Below are 22,951 nucleotides of genomic sequence, written 5' to 3' on the forward strand. Positions count from 1 at the left end.
TTAGTACCCCTTGAGGGACTGTGAAGAATGATTTTGGTTTTCGCTGGCCTTGTGTCAACCGTTTGCCATGCAACTGGGACGTCATATGAATGTATTGGTCAGACCGTCAGGACCGTGGTGAACTGGTGTACTGAGAATAAGCGCAACATGCTTGCAACAAGCGAGCAAATCTGCTATTGCAGACCTTTGCCTTGGTGCCAGTCGTGCAGGAAATACAACGAAATAGAAGTTATGGCGTGCATTTCCAGTTACTGGGACAGTGTTATTAAGAAAGCAGTTCAGGTTAATTTAGCAAGTGTCCTTATAAATAGGGACGGCAGTTTCTTCTTAAATTCTCTTCCCTTCCTTGTCAAACCACAGATGGACAGAATTAATACTACTTGCTCAGCGGTTGGTAATAAATGTTCACTAATTCACTATTGATAACTTCCGTCATTGGTTGAGTGATGGTGCTAGTTGTTTACTATGTGTGTGTGTGTGTGTGTGTGTGTGTGTGTGTGTGTGCGCCCTGTGTCTAGATACGCAGTATTGGTCGACGAAAACCCCCCTGCTAAGACTTTAAATTTTCTCGCTCAGCGCTCTTCTGTGACATTTATGTCTTGAAAATGAAAGTGTGTTCACTTGTTGACATACTGGCGGTCAATAAGCTGCATTCCCGTAAGTTGTATGAAATTTTAATGAAATAAGCCAAGTTTCCATTTTCATTCATATTTTAAGTAGTAATGTCTATAACATTTCGCTATACACTCGCACAGCCTACAATTTCTTACTTACCATCGTATCTATGTTCTTTCACTGTTAAATGCTGGATTTCGTGTGAAGCCACTTTCAGCCATTAATCTTTGGAACACCCTTTCCTGTAAAAGCTGATGCAGGCACTAACTGATTCACGTTATCGTTGCGCTCTCCACTTTTTTCTATGTAATTTATATATTCTGAAGTATTCACCGCCAGTCACAGTCGGTGATAGCACTAACAAATCTTACATCTATGCTATCATCTTTTCACATTCTTCTCAAAATAACCAAATTTATCTATATTTCAGTCTGAAATCATTTGCTGTTTTAAAAAAGTATTTATTCCGTGTCAAATATTGCAGATAAAAAAACAACAAAAAGATAATAAACGAAAACTGCAATATGTACGAACTGTTTTAAAACATCGGTAAGCATGTCTTAAATCTGTAATAAATAAAGATATTGTCTAATTAATGCTAAGGTTATGCAGTTCATGTTTAATTCTGCCGCAATATCGAAACGTAGCAGTTTAACATAAGTTATGATATTTGTTTGCGCTAAGGCCGACCTTCATGTTATTACGATATCACATCACAACTCCTCGTATCAGCGTATTAATTGAGCAGTTAATGCAAACAAACCATGCACTATCTGCATGAAACAATGACGCTGATCGCAAATTGTTCATGAGTTTAGGAAACGAATTTGTATCAGCGCGTGTGATGGGTTACTGTCGTTCCATTGCAGCTCTTAAGTCAACACTGCAGCGGAATCCTCTTTTGCTCTAATGGACAAAATATTTGTATCATATTTAAAGTTATGTTGCTGTGTATTCTGTGAACAATGATAAATTACAGTGAACAAAACCTCGAAACATATGTGTTGTATTGTGCGTGGGTGCTTAAAAAGTAAAGAACGTTTGTTCCTCCATAAATTTTTATTCAAGATAATGAAATAAAACTTACGTTACAAGATATTTTGATGTCCCACCTGTCGCAGCGTTCCAGAAGCATTCCTATGCCTACTGCATGTACACTTTCCGCCAAGTTACAGAAAAAGTAATCTCTTTCAGCTCGTTATCATTTTCAAAATGCTTTCTTCCAAAAAATTGTACAGTTTGGGAAAGATGTCGGTCGGGACCAAGCCCGGACTATATGGTGAATGTTCAAAAACTTCCCACTCAAAATACCGAAGTAATTGATTCGAGAACGCAGCATCACGACGGCGTGTGTTATGTTATTGTAAATCGACGGCATTTTTTTTTTTTTTTTTTTTTTTTGAACGGTGCTGCATAGGCGCTGAAAGGTCAGACAATAGGCAGCCACATTTTTAGTCTCCGCTGTGGGTATTAAATCCACAAGAAGGACGCCCTTTCATCCCGAAATTCTGTGGGTACAAATTTCTTGGTGTTCAGAATGTTTGGCTTTTTCGATTTGTTTGTGATGTAGAATGAAGTCATTCCACTGCCTGGCAATTTGTTTCTAGATTTCCCATCAGAAACTCCGGTTTCACTACAAGTGAAAATGTGGTTCAAAACTCCTCACCATCCTTGTCATAGCGATTGAAAGAAGTCAGTGCAGATCTCATTTATCGTCTTGTGTGTAGCTCAAAGTCAAGAAAATTACATGGCACACATTTCTCCATAGGCCAGAGCACAACTATCAATTTGGTAAAAAACTGAACGCGAACTGTCAGGAACGCGTAAGCTGAGTCCATCGATATCCTGTTCAATCATTTACTCAATCTATGAGTTTGTCAATCTGAAGGTCTGCCTTATCGTTTTCCTTGGGAATATTCATTCGTACGCCATTAAACATGATACATCATTTTCGGACATAAGCTCTTATCGTGAAGTTCTTATAAACGTCGGTTATGTCAGCAAATTTGGATAGGGCGTAGTATTTCTGCATTCAGAAACCGTGTTTCGCTATGAACCTCACATTTAGCGAGATTGTTAAAATCGTAGAAATAAACAGCAAATGAAATCAGTAAACAGGCATGGTGCCAGCCAAAATAAGAAAGGTCTAAGACACGGTGGAGAGGGAGTGGTTGGAGAGTTGCACGATTCGTCGCATCGAAACATTATTTTCTTCTAGAATGACCCTGTTACTGCACTATTCATTTCCCAGGTTGTGTGTCCATTTCTCTACTTCTCTCATTGTTTCCCTTTCATTACGTCTGAAAAATATTATTAAAAAAATGGCTCTGAGCACTATGGGACTTAACATCTATGGTCATCAGTCCCCTAGAACTTAGAACTACTTAAACCTAACTAACCTAAGGACATCACACAACACCCAGCCATCACGAGGCAGAGAAAATCCCTGACCCCGCCGAGAATCGAACCCGGGAACCCGGGCGTGGGAAGCGAGAACGCTACCGCACGACCACGAGATGCGGGCGAAAAATATTATAAATTTAAATTGTAATGGCCCAAAGTGTTTAGAGAAGTGGGAGACAAAAAATAAATAGTAAACCTAAAACTGACAATCATAATTATGCAATAACGGTCTGCAATCCGAATTCTGATTGTGAACTACTATCCTAGCTTCAGCATATATCGCATTAATTGTATACAGACCGTCTCCGAAGCGTAGCGGTAGCTTTACCGCCTACCACGCAGTGGGCCCGGGTTCGATTGCCCGCAGGGGGGTGGGTGTTGTGTGTTCCTCATCATTTTCATCATCATTGACTCGCAAGTCGCCGATGGCGCATCACGTAAAAAGGACTTGCAATACGGCGGCCGAACTCCCCCGAATGGGGCCTCACGGCCAACAATGCCATGCGATCATTTCCATTGTATATAAAACGAGATGATCGTATGGCAGTGTTAGATGGGATATCCCAAGGGGTGGGTTTAACCGCCTATCGGACAGGGTCTGCTTCCTCCGCACACATACACTCCTTCCCTTGCGGAAATATGAGACTTGTGTCTTATTTGTAGTACCACTGTGTCCCAGGAGAAATAGTCAATATCCATGGATATGACAGGTGGGATCATTCGAAGCCAAAAATAGACTAGTAACCATGAGCTCTATAATGCCTAGCTTAAGAGCCACGAGCAATTGTTCAGTAGAAGAGACGTGTTTCGCAAATGAGACGTGTTTCGCAGATAAATAAGTATTCATAGCTCCCAAAGTATAAGCTTTGGAGCATATCTCTACTAGATATTTGTTTTCTTGTTTTGCTCCACACTACCACCTCTCAAAATATGGAAAGCGAAGACCTTTCGGGACTGATGACCTTAGCAGTTAAGTCCCATTTCACACTTTTTTGATCAAAGAGCTTGCAGCAGAAGAGATTTGTTTCCCAGTATTGAAGAAATGCTCATATGTTTGTGCTGGATGACGATTAGAGAAGGTGGAGCAAGAAACCCTGTGGTGGCTGAATGGCACCAACGAGGACGTCAAGCTTCACGTCACTATCCGGTGGACGGATCACCAACAACAATGCCACATGCTCTCTCTTCATGGAACCCTCCAGAGAGGTTTGTAATGAAACCTAGGACGTTATCGTAAACTGGCGGTCAGAAACTTCCCCCCCCCCCCCCCCCCTCCTTTTGGCGGCCAAATACTGGTGGAGAAAATTTCATTCACCACCAGATTCGAATCGGCTTACCTCCAAGTCAACCGCGACCTCGACTAAGGAGGCTCGTTAAATATATATCTCGAGAATTCGTTACGGTCTTCAGAAGGTAGGCAAGAAGAGTGTCTGCAATGGACCCACTCGAATAGCTCTCAACTCTGGATAGACTACAAGGGGCTCAATGACAGGTCTTGCTTGGCATGACCTCCACGTTCACCCGACCTAACGCCACGCGATTTTTTCCTTTGGGTCTTCATCAAGGATCGTGTGTACGTGCCTCCGCTACTAGCAGACCTCCTGAATTAAGAAACCGAATTGAAGCAGCTGTTGCTACAATCACTGAAGACACACTTATCAACGTTTGGGAAGAACTCGGCTGTAGACTTGATGTGTGCCTTGTGTCAAATGGTGCTCACATTGAACATTCATAAGGTTCTTGATAATACTGTTAGAGTTTCTCTTTCATTTGACATATCATTTATAACTGTTAGAACTCGGCTGTAGACTTGATGTGTGCCGTGTGTCAAATGGTGCTCACATTGAACATTCATAAGGTTTTTGATAATATTGTTAGAGTTACTCTTTCATTTGACATATCATTTATAACTGTTAGTTTAATGTAATAAATATTATAAAGTGTTAAAGCCCCGATAGTCATTAATAAACACCCTGTATAAGTGAGTAATTTTTAATACCTACAGGAAATAGGAAATTAAAATAAAGTCGCAGTAAGAAGATATTAACTATAGCCTAGTATCTCACTTTCGAAAACGCAATGAAGAAAGTGAAACGAAATTTCAGAAGTGCTAAATAAATATCGAAACTAATTTTTGCATGTAAAATAACTCTTCTGCCTGAAAGTAAGGGAAATTTAAGAAGCACTACTCGCCTCCCTGGCAGAGGTCGCTGACAAACGGCTGTGCGATGAGAGTCGCAAAAGCAGTGGAAGAAATTTTAATGGTGGTGTAAAATTCCTGACCATCAGACTCTGTACCAATATCTAGATTAAATTCCAAACCGCTCTGCACTCTCTCATGAAGTGAGTGTACGTGAAACTGTGGGCGTTGATCTGTCTACAGATGGCAGACTATAAGAGATGATCAAGAAGTTTCCCTTCGAGGACGTTGCTGCAGCGTATTTGCAAAGCAATGCGATTCCGATGCGTGCGTATAAACACCGAGATATAGGCAAGGGAATAATATGAGATTCGCGTCCTTATAAAAATGTGTGTCACTTCCTAAGGAACCAAACTGCTTAGGTCATCGGTTCCTAGACTTACACACTACTTGAACTAACTTATGCTAAGAACAACACACACACTCATGCCCGAGGGAGGTCTAGAACCTTTGGCGGGAGGTGACATGACGCCTCAAACAGCGCGGTCACACCGCGGGGCTTCGGGTCCTTCCGACGTGAGTGCGGCGAATGCAGAAACGCGAACTACGGTGATTTTCTTACCAAATGCGACCAAACAGGATCAAAGTACTGTTATTCTTTTCTTGGCTAACGGAGGATAAGCACCGGTAGAGATCCATTGGAGGATTAAGAATGTCTCTGGGGCCCCATGCTGGTCGGGAAACAACGCAAGACGCCTGTCGATCTGAGAGGCCAGCTTCAGTTGGGAGACTCAAGTGGGAGACGCTGGAACACCTGCCACATAGCCCTGATGTCTCGCCATGCGGGTAATATTCCTTCGGTTCCTTAAAAGAGGCTCTTTAGGGCCGACGTTATCTTTCGGACGAGGATGTACAGCAGCCAGTTACGAAGTTCTTCACGCAGCACGACACGGTGTTTTCCCAAATGGCTACCTTCTGTGAGTAGCCTGTTTAGGTTTTTATGTTGGTAACGCCACGCAGCGCTCTGTATGAAAATCGCTGACTGCGCTATGTGCATGCAGTCTGTGGCTGGTTGGACTCATTGTTGGAATATTCGGTAGTATAGCGTTTGGCAGTTGGATGTGAACACCGTGTAGCGTTTGGCAGTTGGAGGTGAGCCGCCTGCAGTGGTGGATGTTGGATGTGGGGAGAGAGATGCCAGAGTTTTGAGAGGTTACTATGAGGGACGATCTGGACGTGTGGTCGTCAGGAAAAGGAAATTTGTTTAATTGGATGTCACATTTGGACACTATTAAGGTAAATACATTGTTCTCTATAAAAATCTTTCATTTGTTAACTATGCCTATCAGTACCTAGTGCCTTCAGTAGTTAGAACCCTTTATTTAACTGGCAGTATTAGCTCTCGCTGTATTGCAGTAGTTCGAGTAACGAAGATTTTTGTGAGGAAAGTGATTCATGACAGTTATTGTTAGCCATGGCTATTCTTTTGTAGGGATTATTGAAAGACAGATTGCGTTGTGCTAAAATATTGTGTGTCAGTTTTGTAATGATCAAAGTAAGTAAAGAGAAAACTGTCTGAGTACATTGAGTGTTGCTCAGCAGTACTGGAGCTTTCATACTACAGTATTAAGCAAGGTGTTACTAGCAAATTAGAACTGAAATGAATGGAAGTCTATATGAGCGCTTTATCTATAAACAGTTAATGCAGTCATAATGGCTTTCATTTATTTTAGTTCCAATTTACTAAAAACACCTTGCGTAATATTATGGATGGAAGTTACTATTCCATCAATCATGCATTATTTTAGCTTAGTTACGCCACCTATAATGTAGTTTCTAAAATGACACCTATGGCATATTTTAATAAATACATCTACTGTCGTGACCCATACTAAATTAAGAAGACAAGTACATATAGGAAATTTAAAAAAATCTATTTTAGGAACTGAAATAGGTGGATAAACGTAAAGTGCTACCATAAATTTTCGAAATTACAACTAAAAAAATAGGTGATTGAGTGAACGAATCTGAGATTATAATGGACTCCTTCCGACGGCCCTTATATCCGTTCAGACGAATATAAGCTTAGCCTCAGTAGTTAAAAAGTGAAAATGCTACGGGGAATTATTTTGATAAAATCATTTAATTTCATTTTTACTTTTTCAGCAACTCGGAGAACTTATGTGTACCAGCTCAAACACTGTCATTGAAAAATAATATTTTCGCAATTGAAGTAGAAATTATGACCTCATTGTATTCAAAAATACGAAGTAGCATGTCTAAAAACAAGTTACAGTGAATGGGTACGTCGTGTTGTTATTTTAACATATAATTACAGTAAAGTACTCTGAACGCCATACGCAAAGAGCTAGAAGTCAAGCTTTTGAGAATCGAAATTGCACAAAAACTGGTGAATGCAATGAACGAAATGAGCAACAACTTGGTATTGTTCGAAGAACTGTGGAGCTGGAACGAAGAATCGAGTGATCATAAAAAAAAAAGAGAGAGAGAAAGAAACGAGACGGAAATGGGACAAGGAACTGTAAAATAACGCGACCAATCGAACGAGATTGGAGCTGGAACGTGACTCATATAATTGGAATCCTGAATGACCGTTCTTTAAAAGTCGTTCCTCGGTCATTGCGTGTTCAGTTTAGTGAAGCGTTCCTATCGACCTGGTCCTTCACGAACGACCAGCTTCTAGATCCGTCTGCCAGATGGTGCCATTCGAAACGAGCAGACACCTGAATTCACTCTTTTCCTTCTCCCATCGTACTACACGAACATGGCGCCTTACTACATGCACAGAGACATCAGTGTCACACACACCTCAGACACCTCAGACATAGCCTTTACTGACTGCCACGAAAGGCGCCCTTATGTTAGTCTACCTAACATACATCTTCGTGCCAAAACAGAAAAGAACAACACGAAAGGGACTAAGAGTAGTAGAAAGAATGACCATTTGCAAAACTTTGTTGGTCAAGAAGCAAGATTAAGAAAATACAAAGCAAAGGGCAGGTCAAAAGTAGACTTTTGAGGCAAAAAACGATTCACCTACATCTTACGGAGGGTGAACTTCAGGACTTGTATGTCTAAAGCTCAAAACTGAATGGAATTCGGTCGGCAAAACAGGAGAAGGTGCTGGCAACTTTTTTTATCTCTCTCATTCTCAGCTCGTGAGGTTGAGCTGTTGGGGATGGTTCTTTACAGTCAAATACCCCGGGGGACTGACAGAGGGCCTAGGGGAGAATCCCAATTGGGATTAAACGAGAGAAGATTTCCAGTTCCGGTATTGGCCTGATGATCAAGGGAACGCCCTCAAAAATCGTAGTGGACTGGGGGGATTGCCAGGAAAAGTTTAAAATTTGTATATGTACACTCTATGTATATGTACATGGGCATGTGTTGGGAGTGTAGAAGTTTTTTATTTTCTCTCCTCAAGTGAGTGGCCTTATGAGAGAGTTTATGCTCTTTTCAGTGTACCTACAAATAAATGGAGTTCAAACAGAACACCCAATGTTTTTTTTTCTTTATTGCCACATGTGCAGGGGAATGAAATCACAATAAAGAACAAAAAAAATTGGGTGTTCTGTTTGAACTCCATTTATTTGTACATCAGTAATCCTCCACCCCGAATTGAACTCGTATTTATAAAACGGATTCATTCGACAGAGTATTTAATAAGGGCGAGTAGGACTAACACACAGACGGTTCGTTACAAACTTAATTATGATGTATAGTTAATTTATCGATCCCGGTAATGAGAATTTCGACAGTTTTTGCTGTTATCGATATCAGTACTTCATATGTGACATAAATGGCCGTATCGTTTGAGTGCACTGACTTAGAAACTTAACCGTCAAGGTACCGTATACTTCAGTATGCGACATGAACTTGATACCTCCACCCGTTCCTCAGAAAAGTGAGTCTTCACAGACGAACAGACAGACAATCGGATAACGTGACAATTTTTTTGTATGTGATAATTACAAATTAACAACTTTCGAATGATTCTCTTAACTTGTACCGTAGAACCTTGTTCTTGCCAAACTTCATGACTGTATGTCAACGGGCTATAGTTTTTGGTGAGTGAGTTTGCTAATATCAAAATATGTGACGTGCTGTAAATGGCCCCATCTTTGTACTCCATTGACTTAGAAGCTTCAATTTTTTTTACACTGTCAAGGACCGTAGAACATATTATGTGACATAAATTTCGATATGAAACGTCTGCTCGTTCCTGACGAAAAGGGTTTTTAGCAGTCGGACAGACAGACAACATAGGGGTCATGTAAGGGTTCCGTTTTTATGGATTGGCGTACGGAACCTAAAAAAAAGAGTTGCGATGTTAAATATTTGTGTTAACCATGTACGACCTATATAGTCCAACACTCAAAACTAATTATTTTAGTTTCATGTTTTATTAATTTCACGTTAGTCAGCCTTGCAGTAATGAAAATTCGAAACCTAGTCTTTCATGCATCTCAATGTTTTCATTGTCATATCTCCTGAAGTTGTATCGTAGAAATATACTTTTGCACTACATTCAGTGGTGTATGCAGATCCTTGTCTGCAAAATATGTCGCGCACAGAGTTAGTAGTAAAGAAATTTTTACTGCGTGAACAACGATAATGTGGTAAGCGATAAAGTTTATTCCTATCATTAGTTTTAGTGGGTGTCAGCGAAAAACGGTTTCGAAACGGTCTGGTATTATGTGTAAGGTTTGTTGGAGGCTGCTAAGTGCTCTCGCTCTCAAACACTGGATGATTATAGTCTGTGTAATAAGCGCGCCTTGCGTTACGACGCCTCACTACATTTTAACTGAAGTTTCTAACTTTAATATTAAACTTTCTGTGTTAAAACCTTAACGGAAGGTTACACCTCTTAATGAGTACGTTATAAAAGGATATTTTTTTTATTTTTTATTTTTTTTGTCATCAGTCTACTGACTGGTTTGATGCGGCCCGCCACGAATTCCTTTCCTGTGCTAACCTCTTCATCTCAGAGTAGCACTTGCAACCTACGTCCTCAATTATTTGCTTGACGTATTCCAATCTCTGTCTTCCTCTACAGTTTTTGCCCTCTACAGCTCCCTCTAGTACCATGGAAGTCATTCCCTCATGTCTTAGCAGATGTCCTATCATCCTGTCCCTTCTCCTTACCAGTGTTTTCCACATATTCCTTTCCTCTCCGATTCTGCGTAGAACCTCCTCATTCCATACCTTATCAGTCCACCTAATTTTCAACATTCATCTATAGCACCACATCTCAAATGCTTCGATTCTCTTCTGTTCCGGTTTTCCCACAGTCCATGTTTCACTAACATACAATGCTGTACTCCAGACGTACATCCTCAGAAATTTCTTTCTCAAATTAAACCGGTATTTGATATTAGTAGACTTCTCTTGGCCAGAAATGCCTTTTTTGCCATAGCGAGTCTGCTTTTGATGTCCTCCTTGCTCCTTCCGTCATTGGTTATTTTACTGCCTAGGTAGCAGAATTCCTTAACTTCACTGACTTAGTAATTTGTAAATTCGGTCAATAATCATATGAAAATTAATTTTGTTTGGATTGTTAGCCGTTAGATAGGCAACTTGTAATCGAGGCCTTGCGATGGTTTTAGTGGTTTTTTAACTTACACAGTGAAAAGTGAGAATTACCAGTTTGAAGTGTATAATTCTGGTATTCGTCTTACACATTAGAGCGATCCTCACTTGGGTTGCAGATGAAGTAATCCAGACGGGTATTAAAACACGGTGCGTGCACTGTGGCATATGCTGTGGAAGTAGGGATCTTCTATTTTTACTTCATGAACAAAGTGTAGTTGAAGAATCTTTTGTTGTAACGGCCGCTTTCGCGCAAGTTAGGACACCTTCAGACCAGTTACTGCGCAATGTCAAAATTTTGTTCACAAAAATTTAAAAGTCTTAACAAATAGGATATTTTTACATCTGATATCAGGCTAAACATCCCCTATCATCTGCTATGAGTTCCTCTGTCATTTTGTTAAGATTGTACATGCTAGATATCATCCAAAGGTAGAATATATTGGGGTTCCCAGTCGTCAGATATTTTGGTTAAAATAACGATCAAGATACCCATATAGCGGTTAGCAGTCGGACAGGTAGTTCGGTTAGATTACAGAATTTTTCGTGAGACATACCTAAAAACACAATTGAAGTCTTCTATCATCAACCTTGAGGTAACATTAGAACCTTGCTCAATCATTTTCATTGAACAGTAATTCAACCGCATACTTTTAATACTTTTCCAGTTTCATTGTTTAGCTGGAGTGCAGCGTTTCTAAAATCAAATCTGTTCTCAAGCAATCCGTTTATCATTTATTACTTCTGCAGGACAGGTTCTCTGTTGTTACTATTCACGACATGATATACCTGTCCAATATCAGACGCTAAGAAAAAGGGAACTTGGTGATTCTTGAAGAAAAGCCTTCCTGGAGGGATCAGCTTGCATGTATAACTCTTCATTACTTGCCTTGACCCTCAGAATTATAAGTTGATGACACGATTACAAACATGGGTCTGAGTACGAATGACCCCAATGAAACGTGAGCTCTCTTGCTGAGTTAATGGCGTTAAATTCTCCGCCGGCGACTTCTACACCGAGAAACCTTCACACTCTGAATTTTAAAAGAGAAGTGTTTCTAAAATCACGGTGAACGATATGCCGAAACAACCACCTTGTCATCTTTAATTTCCGTCCTCTGCTAAGTTAACGAATTTAAAACACATGCAGCACTGCCGGGTGTTGAATAGCATGTAGCTCATCGAGTGAGTGTAAATATGTATTTTTCGGGTAATGTGGTTACTGCAATCTCTGCAAGTGATTGTATGCGGCGTTATAACTAGAAAATGACACTAGAGTACAGGTAAAACTGTGTTCATTGTCTTTAATAAAATTGTGAGTGTCAATAGTATCAAAATTACGATGTTAATACCTGTTTTTGTTGCTCTACTTGTAAAATCATCAATAGAATACATATAACATCTCTGGAAGAGGACTAGGAAACTTCAGTACTTCAAGAACAGTGACGAGCAAATCCGATCCCGTAGAGTAGACGGCATGCTATGAGTGTTCCGGGTTGCTTACAATCAGCCGTGGCATTGCCTTACAATTAACCGTGCCAATACGTAGGCCTAATATGTTCATTACTTGAGTAAGCCAGTACTAAAAAAAATCGCTCTTGCTTGCAAATAAGAGGAGTAGGTACGCAAGAAACGTCATTTTCCACCTTACCATCCAGGCCTATAGGATGGCGACGTGATCGTCGAAGCTGATGATGAAGGTGATAAAATCATTACCGATTTCGAAAGCTGTTTCATCTATGGGGTAGCACTTTACAGAACCATAGCTGTTCCAATCTCTCTCTCTCTCAGCACTCAGTGCTGTCTTGAAATTACATTGTAATCTAAAGCGATTATTTGGCACAGATCCGTTTTATTTTTGATTATATTTATCTTGCACTGCGAGTTTGTATCATTAGTCCTGAAGAAAAGACATGACGAAACAACGATAAAAAAATCTTTATCGGTTTTATGATAATTCTCTCAAAAGAACTATTACTTGTATTTGATTATTAAATGACACAGCATCTCCGTAGCATGGTGTTCAGTACTAGCTGGCAACTTCGACGAACTTTAAAATGCATCACTTTATCTAACTAAAAATTTCCTTCTGATAATTTGAAAGACCACCATCTTCTTGTAGACATAGTAAACACCCAATCAGTTGCAACCTGGAAGGTTTATTAAAACCACATTCCCATGGTTTCCACGTTTATAGGAACGTCTTCAGAAGGAAATGTAGCTAGACATCCGGATAACATGTTATGGCAGACGTACGTTAAAATATGGACGACAGGCGTCAGTCAAATATAAAATTTCATCTCCATAATAAATTAAAACATACGCAACCTGGTTGTTGTCATATGGTATTTCCTTATGTCAACAACTATGGTGTGCATGTTTTAATTTAGCATGAAGGTGAAATTTTGTGTTTGACTGACGCCTTTCGGCTATGTTTCAACGTATCACTGCCACAACTTGTAATCGAGATGTATATATATTTCCTTCTAAAGAAGACATTTCTGTAAACGTTGAAACCATCGGAAAAGCGGTTTCAATAAACCTTCCAATTTGCAACTGATTGGCTTTTTGTTATTTCTACAAGAAAATTTATTCTACGGTTGCTGCTCGAGCCAGGTTAAAAATTTTAAGAGCAGCATCTCCTGCCGTTTATGTTTTCGTTCTTCCTGAAAGTCTTAATTACGTCGCAGAACATGGAGCACGTTAAAACTAATCTCGTTAGGATCTTAAAATTTAATGTGTCTCATTATTAATAACGAATTTTAAATAAAGAGAAAATGTAGAACTCTGATTATATTCTTTTCGATATAATAACGGTGTTGTGTTGTACAGCAGAACATTATAAATCCATTATTTGTGTCCAATACTGTAATTTATTATAACACACAGAAACACTGCATCCATTACAAGAAAATATCTAGTCAAGTTCCCGTAGAAATGAGTTCTATGCCGCTTTCTTAAGGTGGACTGAAAACCGAAAACAGTTGTTTTATGAAATAAACACCCATATTCAGTAAAAAACAAACTGACGTAGAATGTCCACGTATACAGATTTTGGAAAGTTATACACGTACAGTAGTAGTAGTAACGTATTGGCTGCAAGTAAATCGCATGGCGGACACCGATTTGGTGGTGAGACAATGGAGAACTGAGGTTTATCTTTGCAATAAATAAGCTGTTGAAGGAGTAGACCCTATAGGTCGTATATGCGAATACTGAAAAAAAATAATCTTAGATTTACCATGAAGTTCTAATGAAGGGAGATACTGACCGAGGGTAAACAAGGATGACGCTGAAAGTCGCTCGGAGAGATCAACGGAATTCTTCCTCAGGGATTGCAAAGACAGGTAACAGCTCGCATAGAGGCATTAGGTTACTATTATTCTGCCGTGCTCTAACCGTGAATGGAACGAGAAGAAAACACGCTATACCCCAAAAAAATGGCCAGCTACCTGTAGAACTCGTGTACTGATGGTTCCGTACGAACGTAATTGTGTATACAGACATTTCATTCTATTCAGGAATCGAGAATGTCGACCATTTTTGCCCGCTATCGACATTGATTCTGGCAAAATATCGATTACAGCGATTTTAATATTTTCGAGAATTTTTTTAATTTCAAGTTCGTCGTCGGATAACAAATGAAAAAATTAATCTTTTTTCCGTGTGATATAATTAACACTTTTAGAATTGTTTCCATTACTTGAGTTATTAAACCTTGCTTCTTGTCGAATTTACCGATTCTAGTCAAGGGGAAGAACTCTATAGTTTCAGACGAGTGAGTTAATCAACACCAAAAATATGTGACATAAATGATGGTAGCTTTTGACTGAACTGACTTAGGAACTTCAACTTTTACATGGCCAAGGCATCGTAGGCCTTGCCATGTGACACAAATTTCAACTTGGTACGGCTACCCGTTCCCGTGAAAAAGGGTTTTCAACAGTCAGACAGACAGACAAACAACAAAATAATCCTATATGGGTTCAGTTTTTATCGACTGAGGTGCAGAGTCCTAAAAATACCACTTGCCACTTTCTTGGTCGAGTTCCCACAATATAGGTGCTGGAAAAATGTTATAACACTGGAAAGCATTGCACTTAACAGCAGTGAAGGTGGTTTGTTGTTTCGTTCATCACTCGTGCCCTAAATTTAGAGGCATAAATATTTATTTATTTAACACTTATAACCACATTTTCCGCATACTTTACATGCCACTCATTACAGCAAATAAGAAGTTACATGTAAGATATAATGTAACATCAAAACATTACTGTGGCGTAAATAGTGCGGAAAAAAAACATAGTTTACATTCGTTCATGAGAAGTGCTACAAAGAAAGGAAATTACATGCAGGTAGATTCAAACTATGAGGACAATTAGCAGTGGAATTGAAGAGTAGAAAGGAGCGAGGAAGAGGGAGGTGTTAAACAATTAATGGGGGTAGCGGATAAGGAAGTGACTGACAGACAAATGAAAAGAGAAACAATCGTACTGTGAGAAGATGGGGGCATTTGCTTTGCTGTTGGATAGAGGGAAAGGGATATATATGTTAATATTTTATTTGTTTGTGATTTGAAGATCGACAGGTATGAAATGTCATCCCTAATTATTCACTGAATGTGAATATCATTACAGAAGACTACGATATTAGGAAGTGGACAATATGAAGGTCTGGATCGCACCGGGGAGTGTGCACGGATAGCCGAAATTGTTAAGGCAACCGCTCGCAGTAAGCGGGATGTACGGATTCCAGTCCCGGTCGGACATAAGTTTTTAATATGTCACAATTCGGTAATACACATACACCTCTTGCAGCTGATTTCACTAAATTCGCATTCAGCGATAATTTAAGTTCATATGTAGTAAATTATATGAGGGTAGCAGAAAAGTGCCTCAACTTCTTCTTAAAAGCAGCGAGACATTGAACTGTGCGCAGTCTGCAGTGTAGCTTGTTCCAGCGCCGGACAGCAGTTCGTTTTATGGATGGTTACAGCTATGATCGTAAATAAGTGACACTTTGTGTTTCGATTATGATGAGATGATAAATGTTTAATCTCTGATGTAATGTACCGGCGCTCAATGTGCGCTGAGGAGCTAGTGAAGTAGACACATAACGTAGTCACGTAACCTGACAGGCCGCAGATAGCCTAACTGGATTTAAGAAGTACTGACATGATCGTATTGACGGATGTTGCAGGTGTAACAAAAGCTACTGTGATTAGTTCTCTCTAGTTTACTCTCTCAGTATTGGATTAGATCGCAATAGTGGAGGTTTGCGTTTCACATCCTGTGGAAGCACATGCCGAAAATTCGTCGAGCATAGTGACCAGCGGAAGTATTATGCATTTGGCGACAGTACTTTCAGCATGCTCATCCAAACTTACATCTAACTCCTCCACTGTTTTCTGATATGGTAATGGAACACCGTTAAAGATACAATTGTTAGAGGTGTTATGAGCTAATTCATGTCTGATGGAATCACCATAGAAGACAAATAGATTTGTTGCCACCTTAGTAATTAATGACAATGATATCAAAAGCAAAACGGTGTTACGAGTATGTAATTAAAACTGCGTGCCGGAACTTACCTCGTTAGCTGCAGTCTCGCGGGAAGTGTCGGTCGTCTGTTGTCAGCGTACCAGCGACAGCGGCAATGCCTCCTCCCTATGAGATGCGCTGTTGAGAACTGTCGCCTCGGCGCTCCACGAGTCCGCTCCTCTGCCACCGAAGGGGGCGTGGCTAATCAAGCAACCGACCAACGGCAGGTCGAGTCGCGCCACGCCCACAAGCCAGCGGCTGCGCGCGCACCACAGTTGACGTCACAGCACACCGAGCCCGCAGAGCTCAGGGGTGGGAGGAGTCGCCCGCACTGTTAACTGAATCTGCGCCGGGGAAGAGGCTTGGCCTACATTCTCCCTCCTCCTTATTTATGAGACGGAAAAAGAAGGGCCGAAGCTTAATGAGAAGGGCGGAGGAGGCGGCGGCGCTGTATTTAAGCTCAAAATTGTTCTTCGAGACTTCGTTATTTTTTAAGCTCATAATGGAGCCTACTTTTTTAAAAAGGAACTGTGAAATGCGGCTTTATGTTCTATTACGTGCAGCGGAAAGCGGCCAAGTATTGCATACATCTGAAAGAGGAAAACTTTCTTTCTGAATTTCTAGTTATTGTGTATTTAATGCTTCGAACGGATTTCTAATTACGGCTGTTGTCAGAAATGAAGAAAGAGGCAGAAAAGAAAATAATAACACGACGCTAATTTTCAAACACCACTTAAGACGGACAAACAACAATGAACACTCTCGGAAAATTATGCGAACGGCAGGCAAGGGTGTCCGCAGAAACTTCGCCGAGAGGGAGCAAGAGTCTAAATTTCCAGTTTTTAATATAACTTTTTCGGTGAGTTGGATGTTTCATACCCCAAGAACTACATTCGATAAGGCGCATTTTAAGAGATAAAGTTTTGCCACCTATGGGCCTACAGCAAATACACTTCAGTAGTGAGTATAAGGTATATATTTTTACTTTATTGATAGGAATACGGATGTCACTATATTGACTGGAAGATCTGAAACTACGGCCTCATGTGATTAAATGCACGTTTGTCGTTGTGGTGCTCTTCAGTCCGAAGACTAGCTTGTTGCAACTCTCCATGCTACTCAGTTCTCCGAATAACCAGTGCAAACTACATCTTTCTGAATCTATTTACTGAATGCATCTCTTAGTCTCCGTCTACGGTTTTTACCCCCCCCCCCCCCTCTCCCCCCGCCCCCCTTCTCTCTCCCCCCTCCCCCCCCCCCCCCACATTACCCTCCAATACTAAACTGGTTATCCCTTGATGTCTCAGAATGTGTCCTAACAACAACCCATTCCCTCTTTTGGTCAAATGGTGCCGCAAAGTACGTGTCCTCCCAATTCTGCTCAGTACTTCCTCATTAGTTACGTGGCCGACCCATCTTCTGTAGTACCACATTTCGAAAACTTTTGTTCTCTTTTTATCTAAACTGTCTATCGCTCACTTGCATACATGGCTACACTCCAGGCAAATACCTTCAGAAAGGACTTCCTAACGCTTTAGATTCGATGTTAACAAATTTCTCTTCTTCAGTATTGCTTTTCATGCCATTGCCAGTCTACATTTTATATCGTGTCTACTTCGGGCATCATCAGTTATTTTGCTGCCCAAATAGCAAAACCCATCTACTATTATAAGTGTCCCTTTCCCTAATTTGATTCCCTTAGCATCACCTGATTTAATTCGACTACATTCCATCATCATTGTTTTGCTTTTGCCGATGTTCATCTTCTATCCTCCTTTCAAGACACTGTCCATTACGTTCAACTGCTCTTACAAGTCCTTTGTTGCCCCTCACGGAACTACATCGTCATCGGCAAACCTCGGCGATTTTATTCCTTCTCCCTGAACTTTAATTCCTACTCCAAATTGACCATCTAGTTTCTGTATCAGCTGTAAATAGCCTTTCGCTCCCTGTATTTTACCCTGATACTTTCAGAATTTCAAAGAGAATATTCCAGAAAAACTTGCAAAAGCTTTCTCTCAGTCAACAAATGCTGTAAATGTAGGTTCGCGTTTTCTTAATCTGTCTTCTAAGATAAGTCTTAGAATCAGTATTGCCTTACGTGATCCTACATTTCTCAGAAATGCAAACTGATTTTTCCCGAGGTCGGCCTCTGCCAGCTTTTCCATTTTTCTGTGAAGAACATGGTATTTCTCTCGTCTCATACGTCTTGCGCACTAGATGGAAGAGCTCAGTCGTGGCTGCCTCTCCCAAGGCTATAATTGCTTCTGACGGAATATCGTCTACATCCGGAGCGTTTCTGGACTTAGACCTTTCAGAGCTTTGTCAAATTCTTCTCGCAGTGTTACCTATATCATCTCATCTTCATCTACGTCCCCTTTCTTTTTTATGATATTTCTTTCAAGTTCGTCTGCCTCTTTCTGTTCCTTCCACCTTTGAGCTTTCCCTTCTTTACTTAGAACTGAGCTCTTGATATTTACAGCTGTTTCTCTTGTCCACAAGGGCCTCTTTAATTTTCCTATAGGCGGTATCTGTCGTCCCCTAATGAAAATGATTCTAACTCCTTACATTTGTCCTCTAGCCATTCCTGCTTAGTGATTTTGCACTTCCTATAGGTCACCTTTTTAATAGTTTGTATTCCCTTTCGCCTGCTTCATTTGATGTATTTTTAAATTTCTTCTTTCATCAATTACATTCAATATCCCTTGCGTTAGCCAAAGTTTTACTAGACCTTGTATTTTTACTTACTTGATCCTCTGCTGCCTTCACTGTTTCATCTCTTGAAGCTATCCTTTCGTCTTCTACTTCATTCCATTCCTCTGTTTTAGTCAGCCGTTGCCTAACGCCCCCTCTGAATCTCTCAACAACCTCCGGTTGTTTCAACTTATCCAGGTTCCATCTCCTTGCCACCTTTTTACAATTTCTTCAGTTTTAATGTACGAGGGTTTAATGAAAAGTAATATCTCCACCTTCGTTAATTCGGTAACTTAAAGTAACTTACGCTAAGGACGACACACATACCCTTGCCCGAGGGAGGACTGGAACCTCCGATGGAGACAGCCGCGCTGAGCGTGACAAGACGCCTAAGACCTCGCGCCTACCCCGCGCGGCTTAAATCAGTGCGATTAAAGTGAATTACAGGAAATTTATGGGCCAGAGAGTAGCTAGCTTTACAGGTCAATCGCGTGGTATGTAACTTGCATAGAAATTCTCCATTTAGCAAGTAGGAAAAATACGGGAACATTTAGAATAAAGACAAATTGGTACACGATTTAAGATTCAGGCTGAATAACGAACTTTTACAGACGATAATTCTGAGCTGACGGTTCATCACGTGGCGTGAAGGCACGTGGTCTAATTCAGATAATAAAGTAAAACACGGAATTCACGAAAGACATTCGAATGAAATAAAATTACATTCACGCGAAAAGCAATTGAAACAAGTTACAATAAGAGAGAGCCCGCCCGGTTAGCCGTGCGAGGAGTCCACCGGGGGCCGAACCGCACAATTACCCTGAAAGAGTGGTTCGGTGTTCGGTGTGGGTCGGAGGAGGTTCAAATGGCCCTGAGCACTATGGGACTTAACATCTATGGTCATCAGTCCCCTAGAACTTAGAACTACTTAAACCTAACTAACCTAAGGACATCACACACATCCATGCCCGAGGCAGGATTCGAACCTGCAACCGTAGGAGTCGCGCGGCTCCGGACTGAGCGCCTAGAACCACGAGACCACCGCGGCCTGCTGGTCGGAGTAGGGGTAAAGTAGACTACAGTAGTCGTCGTGGGTTTGTGGACCACTGCGGCTGCGGTGGGGACGGAGCCACTCCTTCGTATTTAGGCCCCCGGTTAACATACAATACAATACAATAAGAGAAAAATGAATTACCAGAGCTGAAGGATCAGTATATCATATGAGAAGTAAGTGGTCGCCATCACCATCTCACACGAAATTCGCGAAATAACACTAACCGACAGAATAACAGTCGCACATAAGGTATTAACGCAAATTGGAATGGGATATACACTCCTGGAAATGGAAAAAAGAACACATTGACACCGGTGTGTCAGACCCACCATACTTCCTCCGGACACTGCGAGAGGGCTGTACAAGCAATGATCACACGCACGGCACAGCGGACACACCAGGAACCGCGGTGTTGTCCGTCGAAAGGCGCTAGCTGCGCAGCATTTGTGCACCGCCGTCGTCAGCGTCAGCCAGTTTGCCGTGGCATACGGAGCTCCATCGCAGTCTTTAACACTGGTAGCATACCGCGACAGCGTGGACGTGAACCGTATGTGCAGTTGACGGACTTTGAGCGAGGGCGTATAGTGGGCATGCGGGAGGCCGGGTGGACGTACCGCCGAATTGCTCAACACGTGGGGCGTGAGGTCTCCACAATACATCGATGTTGTCGCCAGTGGTCGGCGGAAGGTGCACGTGCCCGTCGACCTGGGACCGGACCGCAGCGACGCACGGATGCCCGCCAAGACCGTAGGATCCTACGCAGTGCCATAGGGGACCGCACCGCCACTTCCCAGCAAATTAGGGACACTGTTGCTCCTGGGGTATCGGCGAGGACCATTCGCAACCGTCTCCATGAAGCTGGGCTACGGTCCCGCACACCGTTAGGCCGTCTTCCGCTCACGCCCCAACGTCGTGCAGCCCGCCTCCAGTGGTGTCGCGACAGGCGTGAATGGAGGGACGAATGGAGACGTGTCGTCTTCAGCGATGAGAGTCGCTTCTGCCTTGGTGCCAATGATGGTCGTATGCGTGTTTGGGGCCGTGCAGGTGAGCCCCACAATCAGGACTGCATACGACCGAGGCACATAGGGCCAACACCCGGCATCATGGTGTGAGGAGCGATCTCCTACACTGGCCGTACACCTCTGGTGATCGTCGAGGGGACATTGAATAGTGCACGGTACATCCAAATCGTCATCGAACCCATCGTTCTACCATTCCTAGACCGGCAAGGGAACTTGCTGTTCCAACAGGACAATGCACGTCCGCATGTATCCCGTGCCACCCAAAGTGCTCTAGAAGGTGTAAGTCAAGTACCCTGGCCAGCAAGATCTCCGGATCTGTCCCGCATTGAGCATGTTTGGGACTGGATGAAGCGTCGTCTCACGCGGTCTGCACGTCCAGCACGAACGCTGGTCCAACTGAGGCGCCAGGTGGAAATGGCATGGCAAGCCTTTCCACAGGACTACATCCAGCATCTCTACGATCGTCTCCATGGGAGAATAGCAGCTTGCATTGCTGCGAAAGGTGGATATACACTGTACTAGTGCCGACATTGTGTATGCTCTGTTGCCTGTGTCTATGTGCCTGTGGTTCTGTCAGTGTGATCATGTGATGTATCTGACCCCAGGAATGAGTCAATATAGTTTCCCCTTCCTGGGACAATGAATTCACGGTGTTCTTATTTCAATTTCCAGGAGTGTAGATTGGTCAAAGCACTCTCCCATCGCTAAGTTCCCGTGGGACAAGAAATCGAATTTAAAAAATGAATTATTAATAAAGCTGATTGCACTTCCTAACTGGAAATAATTCTACGGTATGATTTACTATGGTTACTCCTGGAAGAATGCATCAGCACCTGAAAATAAGCCATCTTACACATTCCAGCTTACGTTACTAGTACCCTGACTTACGGGGGATCGAGAGTACCGTGCTGTGCCACGCATCTGGTGTCAGGTCCACGTGTAACAGCGGAAGTGGGCAGTGGAAATAGGTCGCGTGCTTGTACCAGCCTACACAACTTCTGCTGACCAGTATTCCATAATGTCTCTTTGGCCCCGCAGAATACTACTCAAGTTATATACAGAAGTTGGCTAAACTGCCACTACCACTCAATGAACTCGTGCCCGTGAGCCAAAGCAATACGAAAGCACCACACTCTCTCTGTAGCAAAGAGTGGGAAGAAAGAAGCACAGAAACATGCTATGGAACATAGAACAATAGCATGGATACGTAATCAGTATGTTTACAGAAATGTATCCACATTTAATATACCTGTAGATGTATTACACGTAGAACATAAGTTGAGAAATTACAATATCTGACGCTAAAGGTGTCACTGCAGCTGTCTGATGAAACACTAATGTTTATACTTCTCCCCAGAATCAAAGACACAGATACACCGACAAAAAGGTGTGCTAAGAAGTGTATAAAAACCGAATTCTGCTAAATAGAGCTAATGGAATGGCTCAAATTCATAGGTTTCAACGTCCCTTAGTCGGTCTTTGTGTTATAACATTATTTATTTACTTATTTATTGTTCAACTAATTCATCCTTTACAAGGTGACTGAAACTTAATTTGTTAGATTGTCTACCCTCTGAATCTGAAAAATCAATTTCATTCCCTATTTCCATGCCTCTCTACGTCTGTCAGTTGAAGCCTGAGATTTTCTTCAGTTCTTTACCCCAGCAGTCGGATGGTGTGCCTTGTACTCTTTCTCTCGGACTCAAGTTTAGAACTGCCTTTGTCCGTCTTCCGTCATTTTTTCGTATATTATCTCCCACCATTTTCGATTTTAGAGTCTTTACCATTTACACAACATCCTGGATTCCTAGTCGTATTATTGCTCATGCACTGATCAGCCATAACACTATAACAATATACCTAATAGCTGGTA

The 22,951-nt window shown here is 41.6% G+C and overlaps 1 protein-coding gene across 1 annotated transcript in view; it reads right to left on the reverse strand.

Annotated features, from left to right (window-relative positions):
• LOC126282361 (SKI family transcriptional corepressor 2) overlaps window positions 1-16,441 on the reverse strand; it is a 262,174-nt gene extending 245,733 nt beyond the window's left edge. Inside the window, exon 1 of the mRNA XM_049982019.1 lies at window positions 16,359-16,441. The gene's annotated coding sequence lies outside the window, so the exon portion shown is untranslated. The remainder of the gene's footprint in view (window positions 1-16,358) is intronic.
• Window positions 16,442-22,951: the final 6,510 nt, after the last annotated feature.

Source organism: Schistocerca gregaria, chromosome 7, assembly GCF_023897955.1.
Source record: "Schistocerca gregaria isolate iqSchGreg1 chromosome 7, iqSchGreg1.2, whole genome shotgun sequence".
NCBI lineage: Eukaryota > Metazoa > Arthropoda > Insecta > Orthoptera > Acrididae > Schistocerca > Schistocerca gregaria.